This window comes from Sorghum bicolor, chromosome 10 (assembly GCF_000003195.3).
Source record: "Sorghum bicolor cultivar BTx623 chromosome 10, Sorghum_bicolor_NCBIv3, whole genome shotgun sequence".
Lineage (NCBI taxonomy): Eukaryota > Viridiplantae > Streptophyta > Magnoliopsida > Poales > Poaceae > Sorghum > Sorghum bicolor.
In genome coordinates this window covers 34,347,833-34,361,138 of record NC_012879.2, presented here as the reverse complement: position 1 = coordinate 34,361,138, position 13,306 = coordinate 34,347,833, and the positions used below count along the sequence as shown (strand labels likewise).

Below are 13,306 nucleotides of genomic sequence, written 5' to 3'. Positions count from 1 at the left end.
CCATGCTACCGGCTTGCCAATAGTTTTAATTGGAGATTATATTTATTTTTCATTTACTGTAGGTTTACAGTCTAACTTTGCCAGCTATTATGCTTCTATTGTCTACAAAAGATCTTAATTTTATTTGTTAGATCTTTTCAATGATCTATGCTTCAAATTGAACTATGTCAGTGTATCCTTATCTTTTTCTAGATGTGGTTTGTTGACTTGCAGATTCCTCTTGTGTAACCACTACTGGACCAAGGTAATCTGGGTTTTCTTTAATTCTTTATTCCCTTTCAATACCTATGTATGCAAACTTTAGTGCTCTTGAGGTACATGAACAACTTTCTTTTTCCTATAAAACAAAATTTAAGGCAACACACAATACAATATATTCTTGAAGATCTGTCAAACTTGATTGCATCATCTTCAATTTATGTTCCGAATTTTCTGATTGGAAACAAACTAATGCTATTGGACCTTGCCTTAAATTATGTTGCAGACACTTTAAACTCAAAAGAATAAACCCTAGGACGAGATAAGCACCGCTATGAGTTCCTCTGAGGTTTGTTTTTGCTTCCCCTTTGTCCCCTCTTTCTTGTCACTGCAAGGAGATAAGCAACATCGTCAATGTTTGTTCAATTTGATTTAGCCAAGTAGCAGACAACTCAGATGTTGCAAATTCTAAGGACGGTGTTCATTTGGCCCTAAATCTTGTTCTGCAACTTTGACCATCCAACATGATTTGGATACAATTTTGCCTTGCTAATATTGTGGACTTCATGAAAGGGTTAGTTTTTCCATGCTACTAGCTTGCAAATAATTCCAGATAGTTTTCAATTACTGCAGATTGTATAGTATAAATTTCGAAACTACTACACTTCTACTATCTTGCGAATTTCTTATTTTTATTTCTAAAATCTTTGGACTAATTTACCCTAACAATTCTAAGTTGCTCCCCGTGTCGCCACCCCAGCCACGTCTCCTCAAATCTGCCATTGGTGCACCTCAATGCCACCTCACCTCCTCCCCCTCCCATTGGTCCATCTTAGCCTGATTGGCTGATTCCCTTTGTGTGGCCAGGAGCAGCCCACGTCGGCCTCCACAAAAACATCTAGCGCTCTCCCCACTCCTCATAAAAAAATAGCATGACCTCCCCATCCTCACTCTCGAGCCCGAGGTGGAGGCGACAAGACGACAGTGCCCCACGGGCGGTGCGGCCGAGGCAGGGGCGACGGCATGACGACGCCCCAAGCCAGCGCAGCGCTAGCCCCCTCCTTCTCCGTCCACTGTGCGTATAAGTCTCGGCAGTCTCTTCCCTTCCATTCTCTCTCTCTCTCCCCATCCCTTCCGATGCGGACAGGGCAGTGGCACAAGTGGACCTCCACAATGGCTGCCACTCGGCACGATGACCGCGGCCCTTGTTCTCATCCACACCCCCCACGCGTGACGTACGGAGCGACAGCGGGCCCCCAACGTGGCGGCGGTGGCGGTGGCGATGGGGTGACCTAGGGTTTTGCCCCGCCGTAGGTGGCAGCGACCCTAGTGTGGGTAACATACCGGCATAGTTCCGACCTCGGCTCCGAATCGGCCGACACGCCAGCACGGGTGGTTGCACATAGTCCAGCCCGATGTAACACAGTGCACTGTGGTTTGCTTGCCTTCTATGCCCCTCTGCTAGGTCCGTGCTCTATAGGTGATGCTGCCCTGTATCATTTTTGGCTTCATTTGTACCTTCATGATGTTTTGGATATTCCTTTCACTGATACACGACGCTTGTGCTTGAGGATGTAGGGTTCTTTAGAGGTTCTGCTCAAATAGTCTAAACATGACTCCTGCAGAATTTCTCACCTGGGTAATATTTGCAGTCTAATGCAGATTAAACAGTTGCAAATCTAAAAGCATTATCGTATTTTATTTCTTAGATTAATTCTATTTGTCAGTGTCAGCCAACCAACACATGTATGTACACATGCAAATCTAAACAGCCAACCAACACATGTATCTAGACATGCTTACACATCTTCGGTCACGTAATAAACTTCAGGTTTTCCTTACTCTTAAATTTACATACTTCACAGTACAATAATTAAACATCAAAATACTATGTACACTATTTCTACCTGATGGAAACAACAGGGTTACATGATCTTACCCACACACTTCTTTCTGTCTATTCTTCAATATTGTGTTCTTGGGAATTTGGAGCACATCTTCCTTCTGCTTCATGCTTGCTGATGCTCCTTTCCTCTATGCTATGTGATGTAGGACCTCAACCAAGAGGATCTGCGTAGACTAATAAGATTGGAAGGTGTGTTGGTGAGTTTCTTTCATTTTGGCTGTTGTGTCTTTCCTTCATATCTTTTCTAGATGCACAGAATGGTGTGGATCAGGATAACATTATCCTCTTGTGCAAAATAAATTTCAATTGATTAGAAATCTGTTTGGTCCCATCAATGATAAGTAATCAATACATATTATCCATAGGCATCCACATGACCCTTTTTGTATCTTTCCTTTTTTCACATGTGAAGTGCTTTCTGATTCTGATTACGTATTATGTCTGCTGCTAGGCTCACTCATGTTTTTCCCCTTTGTTGCCTTCAAGCATGGTATGCACAACAGAGGACCTACAAATATGTCAGCAGCTCCTACTTATCCCAGTAGGATCTAATCTGACCTACTAACCATATACTCTGTATAGGAATTTGATAAAAATGGATCTTCCCTTTCGGAGTAACGGTTTCGATTTTTAGATAACAGGGACAGACCTAGGTGCCGCAATAGATACTATATATATGGTTATGGCAATGAGAGCCAGGATGGAACACTCGAATTAAAAACAGGTCTATCTAGCCATTCAACAACCAGAGATTGTCCCATTTTATTGTTTTTCTGAATTCTGAGTAAGGATCCTTTCCTCGTTTGGTATTCTGTTATGAATGTTAGGTTAGTTTTCTTTGCCTCGTATGCAATTCATAATAAATTTTTAGGTGAATATAGCTGGCCTGTTGGTTGGCGTTGTTCAGTATGACTGGTGCTCTTGATTTGAGAAGACTCTACAACATTGGCAACATGACAATTGGAATGGTTCCTCCACTACTAAGTTCCACATCTCATGGACATTCATAGCAATATACTCGAGCACATCATCCTAGAGAACAATGAAAACAAGCCTTCCCTGCATAGGTGAGTAAAAAATCTTTTTGTGCCCAAGGTTCTAGCAACTTATAGTGCTAAGAAAATAATCCATCTGGATGTGGTGACAACAGTGAAATGGATATAGGCTTCTAAGTCAAATATTCTTTGCTTGGTTTACGACCACTTGACTATTACATTCAACCCATATTTTGGTATAAGCATTCAGGTTTATAAAAACCAAAGGTCCATTCTTAGTTCTTAATGTAACACCCTAAAATTTGCATCCTTTGAAATAGGTCTAAAATGATTTAATTAGGTATTTTTGTGTTCATGAAAATATAGTAAAATAAAAATTTTTCTTAAATTAAAATTCATCATAGGGTTTAGCAACATTGTAGTGTATGCATGCAGATGCATAAGATTTGTTGTGATATTTGCTTGTTGCTCTTTGTATGTTGATAGTAAGAAATATATTTAAAATTCGTTTAGTAGATCGATCTTCCTTATTAGGCACATATTTATCTTTTTCTACAATCAAATTTCTTGTCTCTCGAGTCAAGATTTTGTTCAGAGTCTGTCAGAATCTTTTCTTTCAAACCTAAGTCACTCCTTTCAGTTTCTTGTCGATCAAGCAATCTCTACAAACTTCTCCGAAAATTTTCCGGTCTTTTCCGTGAGCATAATCTAATTTTTAGATGCTCCATATTATATTATCATGTGCTCCAAATACTTTATTTGGATTCCTCATGCTCCATATTGTCTCCGTGAATTTTCACCGAATTTTTGGAGCTTTCGGAATATTTTTCATGGCTTAAATAATAATTCTACACTTTTCTAGAATTATTTTATCTATGAAATTAAATGATTTCGAAAATAGAAGAAAAAGAATCTAAGCATAATTTTCCAACGACTCCCTCAAGCCCATGCCTTTATTTACTAATGGGCTTTAATATTTATTTAGGTCTATTAGTAAAGATGGAGGATGCAACATCAATTAGTATCATATTGCTAATTGAGGTTGATGTGGGGAGTTTTTCTTCCTATATATATATATATACGAATCTCTTAGGGCGCCATCATCACGAAATACCCTAAGAGAAATCTTTAGTTTTGAAATTATCCTAAGATAATATGAATTATATTTTTTCCTAGGGCGCCATCATGATGAGCTTTCTGTGTGGCAGACCGTCGTCGACACGATTTTTTTGGCTAAACACCGCACGTAGCACAGCCCTAGCCCAGCTTCATCCTCCAAGCTGCACTGGCCGCACCTCCTCTAGGTCTAACCCCGCCCTGCATCTATGCAAGCCAGCCATGAAGGATCGATCAAGTATGACAGCAATTGGCTATCGCCATGGGCCTACAAATCAAGTTCACTTGGTCAACTTCCCTGATCCCGCACCGACGGCGCTGGCTTCGTCTTCAGTCTTCACCACCGAAACAGAAGGCACCATCCGCATTGTTCCATCGAGATGAGCGGCGGCCTCGATCACAGCTCATCTACATAGGGACGAGGGGCTAGGATCAAGGACGACCTGGACTAGGAGCAAGGAATCAAGAATGGCTGATGGCTTCACGTCACTCTCTATGATTGGTGAGAAAACTAATCTGATCATTATCTCCTTCGGTCTTGCACGATAGTATGCACGTTGGCCGGTGTCATAATTCTGAAGTGTTGGGAACAACAGCTAGATAATGGAGATGTTGTCAGCTCCTGAGAAGCATCACGACATGAATGAGTCACGCGCGTACGTCTAAGCGCGATCAATGAGGGCACTCACGCATCCGTACTCCCCAACAGCGTGCATGATTGGTGGCCATACGAGAGGAATAGATGCAAACACACAGGGCGCAGGTGCCATGACGTCCGGTGTCCACAGAAGCTGTAGGCACCTGCGGACTAAAGGTGTGGCAATCTTGCTAGATCCCATATTTACAATTTAATTTAACTCCTAGGATGTACTAAACATGATTAAATTATATGATAATGTTTATAAACTAAACATGAGTAGCTTCAGCCCAGCTTTTGAATTAAATTATGTTTTAATTAATATGGTCTTAATAATTTATTTATATGGTTTCACCAAAATAAAACAACAAGCATAGTCTTTTATACAATATAAAAGTCTCAGTAGTCATTTCTTTTTCATCGCGCTCTAATTAGCATGCTTTTTTCACCTGTGTGTTCGTAGTAATACGTAGATTAGTTTTCAAACCTTTTTATTGTTGGTGTACTGTTCTAATTAATTTTTATTGTTTGCTCATGTATGATTGCTTGGATGTTTGTGTGGTGCTCTATGATCTTGTCCAGTCAATGAGAAAGTACGTTGGTGATCAGAAGGAGTTGGCAATCAAGAAGAAGTAATCCGTTGAAGGTTTGGACTAGAAGAAGGATCTAAGTTTAAGGCAAGTATAGCATTTGGATTTTATTTCTGTGACCATGATCCTGTGACTAGATTAATGTTAAGTAATAAATGATAAAAATGACTTTTTAGCAGCTTGATGATTTATCTGTACGTGATCACCCGGGACAACAGTGCAACCATGAGGGCTATAATGACTCTGGCTTTAGCTTAGTATGAAGACCTTTTCTAGCTTGTCAGTGGTTACCTAAAAGGGCGCTAGAGGGGCCTAACCATTTTGGGTATAGTGCGAGCCTCTGTCCTTATGTGTATAGGTTGTGCGTCGTTGTGCCATTTGAAAGGGGGGCATCTATATCTGCGCGCCCGGGAAACCTTGCGGCCCTAACATGTTAGACGAACTTTTGAAAGGCTTCATAGTGATCCCTGCCGACCTTCCTTGGTAGTGAGTTAAGAGGCTGATCACCTCGGGCGAAAGGGTAAATCATTACTCATGGGTAAAGATGTACAACCTCTGCAGAGTGTTAAAAACTAGTATACTAGCCGAGCTCACGGTCAGGAGTGGCCTTGGGGACATCTACATTAAGGGTTTTGATTCTTGTGTGTTAATGTGTTCATTATTTATTGTTTAATGCTTTACATTATTTATGTCACATTGATCATGAGATTGTGGGAGCTAAACAATCTAGTTGCTATACTTGTGGAATTCGACATGGACTCACTCTTGCTATTTCCCCCATACATCAGGAGGAGTGTTAGGCTTGTAATCAACCAGTCAGTTGGATCCTGTAGAGAGAAGTTAATACCCGAAGTCTGGAGTTGTCTATCCGCTGTTTGTTATCAAATGTTATCTCTTTTATACTAAGTACGTGTTGACGGTCCGTAAGTACTAAATTTAACCATCAATTAAACATGGAAAAGGATCAATATGCACCAAACTTCTAGAATTAGGGTTTTATCTGACAGAATTCCACGAGCTTTGGTGTTTATCTATTTCTGCAGGGTATTAGAAAATATGGAGAGAAGGCCCACATGTCATGTTTACAACGAGATAATTACGTGCCGCGTAATTTTCCTCCATCTAGAAGAGTCCAGAAGCCATGGGAACGAACGGGAGACCGGACGGGTGTTGACGGTCCTTAAGTATCAAATTTAATTATCAAATAAATAAAGAAAAGGATCCAAATGAAATCAAGATCTAGACTTAGGGTTTTATCTGACAGAATTCCACGAGTTTTGGTGTTTGTCTATTTCTGCAGGGGGTTATCAGGAAATATGGAAGAAAGGCCCACATGTCAGGATTACGTAAAGATATTAACGTGCTGCGCAATTATCTTACATCTAGAAGACTCCAGAAGCCACGAGACCGAAGCGGAGGCGAAACAGGGCCTGACCCTGGGCGGCCGCCCAGTTGGTCAGGGCGCCCGCCCTGCCCCTGAGTCCAATGAGGACTCTGCTTTGCGGGAGATCTCCACCGACATAAAGTATGAATCTAAACCATACAATCTATGTCGGTTTGATCTAAGGGCCCATATTCACTTGAAGGGACTATAAAACCAGACCCCCTGGCCCCTGGAGGAGAGAGCCTCTCAACCCTAATTCATTGTTCTTCAAGGGAGAAGAAGCCTCTGATCAAGATTAGAGCCACCGCATCAATTAGACATCTAGATTAGCATAGCTACATAGGATTAGAACTAGAAGGAGTCAATCTTCGATTGGTTTCCGGATCTGTCAGGAGGATTCTTGGTAATTCTCTAATTGTGCTTCTAATTACTTTCTAATTATCTTTGTTCTTCAATATTATGAATATGACTTTGTTCTACTTCAATATATTGCTTATGACTTTGCTCTACTTGCTTATATTCAAGATTATATTGTTCTTAGTTTATCATAGTTATGTACTTGGTGTTCGATTCTTGCAATTAGAACAATTCGTCCAAAGACAAAAGCTAGTCGGCAGTCTACCTTGGGGTATACCCACGGTAGTAGTTTATCGGTAGACGGTGCGCAAACTACGAACTCGATGGTGACGCAAGACACGGACAAGCTTTTTATCCAGGTTCGGCCGCCGAGTTGGCGTAATACCTACGTCCTGCGTCTGGTTGTATTGATTTGTGTTGAGAGAATATGATGTCCTAGGGGGGTCCCTTGCCTCTCCTTATATAGTCTGGAGGGCAGGGTTACAGATCCGGAAACTAATCCTAGTCGGTTACAATTGTCATGAATAATTCGATATCAATTTCTATTCTAACCGACTAGAATCCTGCTTGATCTCCACATCTTGTTTCCTTGCGCGAAACTCCAGGTTGTCGGATCAAGCCTTGGACTCGTCTCGTAATGGGCCAAGCCTCCTGGCCGAAGTCTAGCCGTAAGGGTATAGGGGTTTATACCCCCACAGCTAGTCCCCGAGCACCATGTATTGTGATGTAACACGCCGTCTTGAGCTTCTTCGATCAGTGAGACTTGACGTCTTCAATAAGCAGGAAAGTCGCCCAAACAGTTGCAACGGTATTTTGACAAACTCAAAAGACAGTTGATCAACATTGACATCGAAGAAGCAGGTTGTTCGAAGAATGCATGGTGCTCTTAATTAAAAAAGATTTCTTTCCTGGTGAAGTGTGCCCACTTTACTTTTCTGAAAAGTATAGACCTCAAAATAGCAAGCATATTCACCGCAAGGTGAAGTGTGCCCACTTAGTCCCCGAGCCTGGTAGTAGGTGACGTAGACACGTGGTGCCAGGGTCAAAAGAAAAGTTCTTAAAGAAATTCTGAAACTGAGATGCATCGCCAGATGCATCGTACCGATGTAGTCCCCGAGCTTGCTGGAAGGCGAAGTATGAGCCTTGTAGCAAGGTCTAAAAAATTGAATTTACCAGTCCCCGAGCATATCATGCTCGTCTGCAATTGAATAGACTAATCGACCAGTCTCCGAGCATATAACGCTCGGTGGTCAGTACAGTCCCCGAATTCTCATGGTGGGCTGGTCGACCAGTCCCTGAGCGTATAGTGCTCGGTGGTCGGTGCAGTCCCCGAATTCTCAAATTGGTGGGCTGGTCGACCAGTCCCCGAGCGTATAGTGCTCGGTGGTCGGTGCAGTCCCCAAGTTCTTAAATTGGTGAGCTGGTCGAACAGTCCCCGAGCGTATAGTGCTCGGTGGTCGGCACAGTCCCCGAGCACGGCGTAGAGACCGGTGGACAAGTCCCTGAGCGTGGTTGGGAACGTAAACGTGCTCGGTGGTCGGCACAATCTTCGAGCACAGCATAGAGAGTAGTCGACAAGTCCCCGAGCGTGGTTGGAAACGTAAACGTGCTCGGTGGTCGGAGCAGTCCCCGGGCACAGCGTAGGGAATAGTCGACGAGTCTCCAAGCGTAGCTTGTCGACTGGGCCAAACTCCTAAAAAGTAAATATAAAGAATTGGTAGTACATGATGTATAAATAACCTTTAGATAAAAAATCAGTACTAAGATAAGTTTTAGATTTTTTGTTATAAAATTAGCACGAGTAGTTAATTCATCCTAGAGCTTGTACCAGCTCTGGTCTAGCCAACAATCAGCATGAGGTGCGGAACCTAGGCACGCGTAGGATTGTCAGCCACGTCAGAGAGCTACTGCCGACCACCCGGAACGCAGAGGGCGGATCTCGTGCACGTGTAGGGAGGAGTCGGAGACAGTACCGGCTCTAGAAAGCTCGTGTAGGAGAAAAAACTAGTCGGCTAAAAAAGTTGTTTTGAAGAATAATAATCTTAAAAATATTATGCCAAAAATAAATAAAATATTAGAATTGTACTTATCTTTGGACGAAAGTCTGGTCGGGAGAGTTGCTTGACTTGTTGTCGTGATGGTGGTCGCGGCTGTCGTAGCGCCGTTCTTCGCGGCGATTATTATTGCGACTCGTGGTCAGAGCAAGTAGGCCACACAACTTGGTCGATAGCCTGAGCAGGTCGGTGTCGTCGATCTGCCTCCCTTTGTAGCAGAGAAGCGGGTGACGCGTTGTCGGCGTGGTCGGAGACGTTGCTGGAGTAGTTGGAGTCGTAGCCAGCGTGGTTGAAGCCGCCGCCGACGTCGATGAAGAAGTGATTGGCGCAGATCGGATCTACGCCTCCTCCGTGGTCGTGGCGGTGAAGCTGTTGAAGCTGACGGTGAACGTGAAGTCGCCCGCCATGGCCACAAAGTCGGGGATAATGACCATCTCGTTCGTCGGGAAAGTTGCACGCACACCCCCTACCTGGCGCGCCACTGTCGACGAAAGCTGGTCGGCAGTCTACCTTGGGGTATACCCACGGTAGTAGTTTATCGGTAGACGGTGCGCAAACTACGAACTCGATGGTGACGCAAGACACGGACAAGCTTTTTATCCAGGTTCGGCCGCCGAGTTGGCGTAATACCTACGTCCTGCGTCTGGTTGTATTGATTTGTGTTGAGAGAATATGATGTATGATCTGTCCTCTAGGGGACCCCTGCCCCTCCTTATATATCCTGAAGGGACAGAGTTACAAGCAAAGTATCCTATTTGGTACAAAATCTTGTAGCCTTGCGGTGCACGCCGACCAGTCGTGCGCCGCACGTCTTCATCTTGTGGGCCGAGCCACCTCTGATGGTGCGGCCCATATAGGCCCATGAGGGTATAGGGGTTTATACCCCCACAGCTTAGTTAGATTCGATCTATATACATGCTTAGGATCGTATAGCGTTTATCCATCGGATCCATGGGTAAATGATAGATATTGTGTAGGCGTGGTGCTTATACCGTATTTATCTGCGATTGTACCCAATATGCCAGATCGTGGGGTGGTTCGTGATAGTGACAGCTTCATTGATTCTTATATAGTCCCCCTCTCGTGTATTGGGCTGGCAGAGCAACATTATTACAGGGGAGTGATTGCTATGTTTCTCATATTCCTTGCTAATATCACTATGCATGGGCGTAGTCTTGTCTCGCAATGATTGCTAAGTATGCTTGCACTAACTATGATAATGCTAGACTATATAATTGAGAATAACTTAGGGAATATTCTTGTAGTTCGTTCTAATACCATGCTAATGACTTTCTAGAGTATCTAATTGAGGTGCTTATCATATTTATTATGTGGCTAGATCAGATTAGTTATCCTTGTCACTATTATTATTTCATATATCTTTTATGTGACACTTATCCCTGTATGAAGAGTTAGATATAATGTTCTCAATTATACATGCAATGATAGATGCTCAATCTCATATTCTATTCTGTAATCATTAGTGATGATTTCTAATCCCTTCCCAGTGGTAAAAATATAAATAACGATACCTGGAATACTTCCCGGTTAAAATGCTGCATCGGTATTAATCTGTGCGCTTGCAGATCCCATTCATTATTTATTTAGAAGAGCAATTGCATATTTCAATACCGTGTCTCTCATGTCATGCTGGGGATGACAACTTGGCTTAAGTGGTGTGAGGGATAGGTTTGGCATTTTTGGCACCGTTACTGGATTTAGAGAACTTAGTCTACTTTTGGTAATGATGTTAAGAATACCCAACAACGGGCTCGGGGGCAGGGCGCCCGCCCTCCCCGCTTGGGCGCCCGCCCAGGTCTCGGAGCCAATCCGAACCAAACTCTTGGATCGTGCACCACCGACCTAAAAGATCAAGGAAAACCGTGTGATCAATGTCTATTGATATTACCCCTTATTTTATGTGAGAATTGACTTCTAAGACTCACATATGGTGCATATCTGGTTTTGTCCTTAAAATCGGGTACTACACTTAATTTTTTTCCATACTTAATTACTTCATATCAGTACTACAGAATTATCTTAGTGAATACCCCTGCCCCTCAAATACTTATGTCATATAGTCAGATGTATTCTAGCCTTCATGGATAACTGATGATTAGTGATAGCTACACATCTATACGCTGCCTTGCAATGTTTCCATGAAACATATATTTAGAGCATTTAGTCCTTTGGTGCATGGAAAAAGAAAGAGCTGCAGTGAAACAAACATGGAGCTGGCTGGTCAACTTACTAAAGTTTTTGCCTTTTTTCTACTCAAAGCACTTTTGCTGCTTGGTGCAGGTCAAGCACAACTTAAAATGACACTGACAAGATTACCTGAGAAGCTCAACTGAACCCCCAAAGTTTCAATAGGTCAGGTACCCTTGTCCACTGAATTATAGGTGGTAATTTCTAATAAGTTTCACTTTAGTTTTCTGCTACAGGTGTTAGTACTTGCATCTCAAGTTGCAAATACAATTACTGTACTGCCACTTTAAAGTAATAGTAGTTGGTATTTTAAAACTCCTTGCAACAGTATTTGTATTCTGGCCTTCCGGGATTAGGTGCATGGTTAAGTGTAGAATGTTCTCTTATAACACCGAGTTGTTGAGTTCTTGTTTGGTGCTCCATATGAGTGCTGCATAATGCTTCTTTAATTTTAAAAAGCGTAGTTTTGATCACACTATCACATCACACTATATCAAAAAATGCAGTTTTCCATCTATTCTGAACAAAGTTGCTTGTTGTTGTCTCAGTGAGCTCACCTGATGTGTCCCAGTATTGGTTCTGATTGCTGCAGTTTGCTACATGTGATGCTCATAAAGTACCATTTGCATAAACAAATCTGAGGATTAATTACTTCTTACCTATTCATTTTGCTGACAAAAATAACACCGACTTCTCCATTTATGTTCTTTTCTCCTAAAAAATGAAATTATTTTCCACCTTGACCATATATATTGACCTTCCAATGCTTTTGAGGTTGCTCTCATGCCTCATCTGTTGCATTCATGTAGGCAAAATCATAGAATTAAAGACACTTAAAATAAACAGGACACTATTTTTGTGCTTTGGCCCTTTACACTTCTCTTATATGTATTTCAAATTTACTCCTACAAACCAAAGGTTCACCCCATCCAACCAACCGGGCCACATCGTCCCCAAAATCCCCCATTGGTCCACCTCAACCTGGTTCCCTTTGCTCCCTTCATGTGTGCTCTTTTCAGGATGGTGAAGTTGGATATCACAACCTCAGTATATTGGTATGCCTTATGTCCTGAGTATTGTTACTTGTGTTGGGTATTCTTAACATCATTACCAAAAGTAGACTAAGTTCTCTAAAGCTAGTAACGGTGCCAAAAATGCCAAACCTATCCCTCACACCACTTAAGCCAAGTTGTCATCCCCAGCATGATATAAGAGACGCGGTATTGAAATATGCAATTGCTCTTCTAAATAAATAATGAATGGGATCTGCAAGCGCACAGATTAATACCGATGCAGCATTTTAACCGGGAAGTATTCCAGGTATCGTTATTTATATTTTTACCACTGGGAAGGGATTAGCGATCATCACTATTGATTACAGAATAGAATATGAGATTGAGCATCTATCATTGCATGTATAATTGAGAACATTATATCTAACTCTTCATACAGGGATAAGTGTCACATAAAAGATATATGAAATAATAATAGTGACAAGGATAACTAATCTGATCTAGCCATATAATAAATATGATAAGCACCTCAATTAGATACTCTAGAAAGTCATTAGCATGGTATTAGAACGAACTACAAGAATATTCCCTAAGTTATTCTTAACTATATAGTCTAGCATATCATAGTTAGTGCAAGCATACTTAGCAATCATTGCGAGACAAGACTACGCCCATGCATAGTGATATTAGCAAGGAATATGAGAAACATAGCAATCACTCCCCTGTAATAATGTTGCTCTGCCAGCCCAATACACGAGAGGGGGACTATATAAGAATCAATGAAGCTGTCACTATCACGAACCATCCCACGATCTGGCATATTGGGTACAATCGCAGATATAATCTTG

General features: G+C 42.1%; 1 long non-coding RNA gene across 8 annotated transcripts; it reads left to right on the top strand.

The window, feature by feature from the left end:
• LOC110430772 lies at positions 244–5,594 on the top strand. 8 transcript variants are annotated; one of them, XR_002448133.1, is made up of 6 exons: positions 244–772; positions 2,251–2,301; positions 2,556–3,171; positions 4,276–4,717; positions 4,812–5,029; positions 5,435–5,594. It is a non-coding gene; the product is annotated as an uncharacterized LOC110430772 (long non-coding RNA). The 8 variants fall into 8 exon arrangements; XR_002448130.1 differs by having other exon boundaries at positions 244–547; positions 635–3,171; XR_002448128.1 differs by having other exon boundaries at positions 2,251–3,171.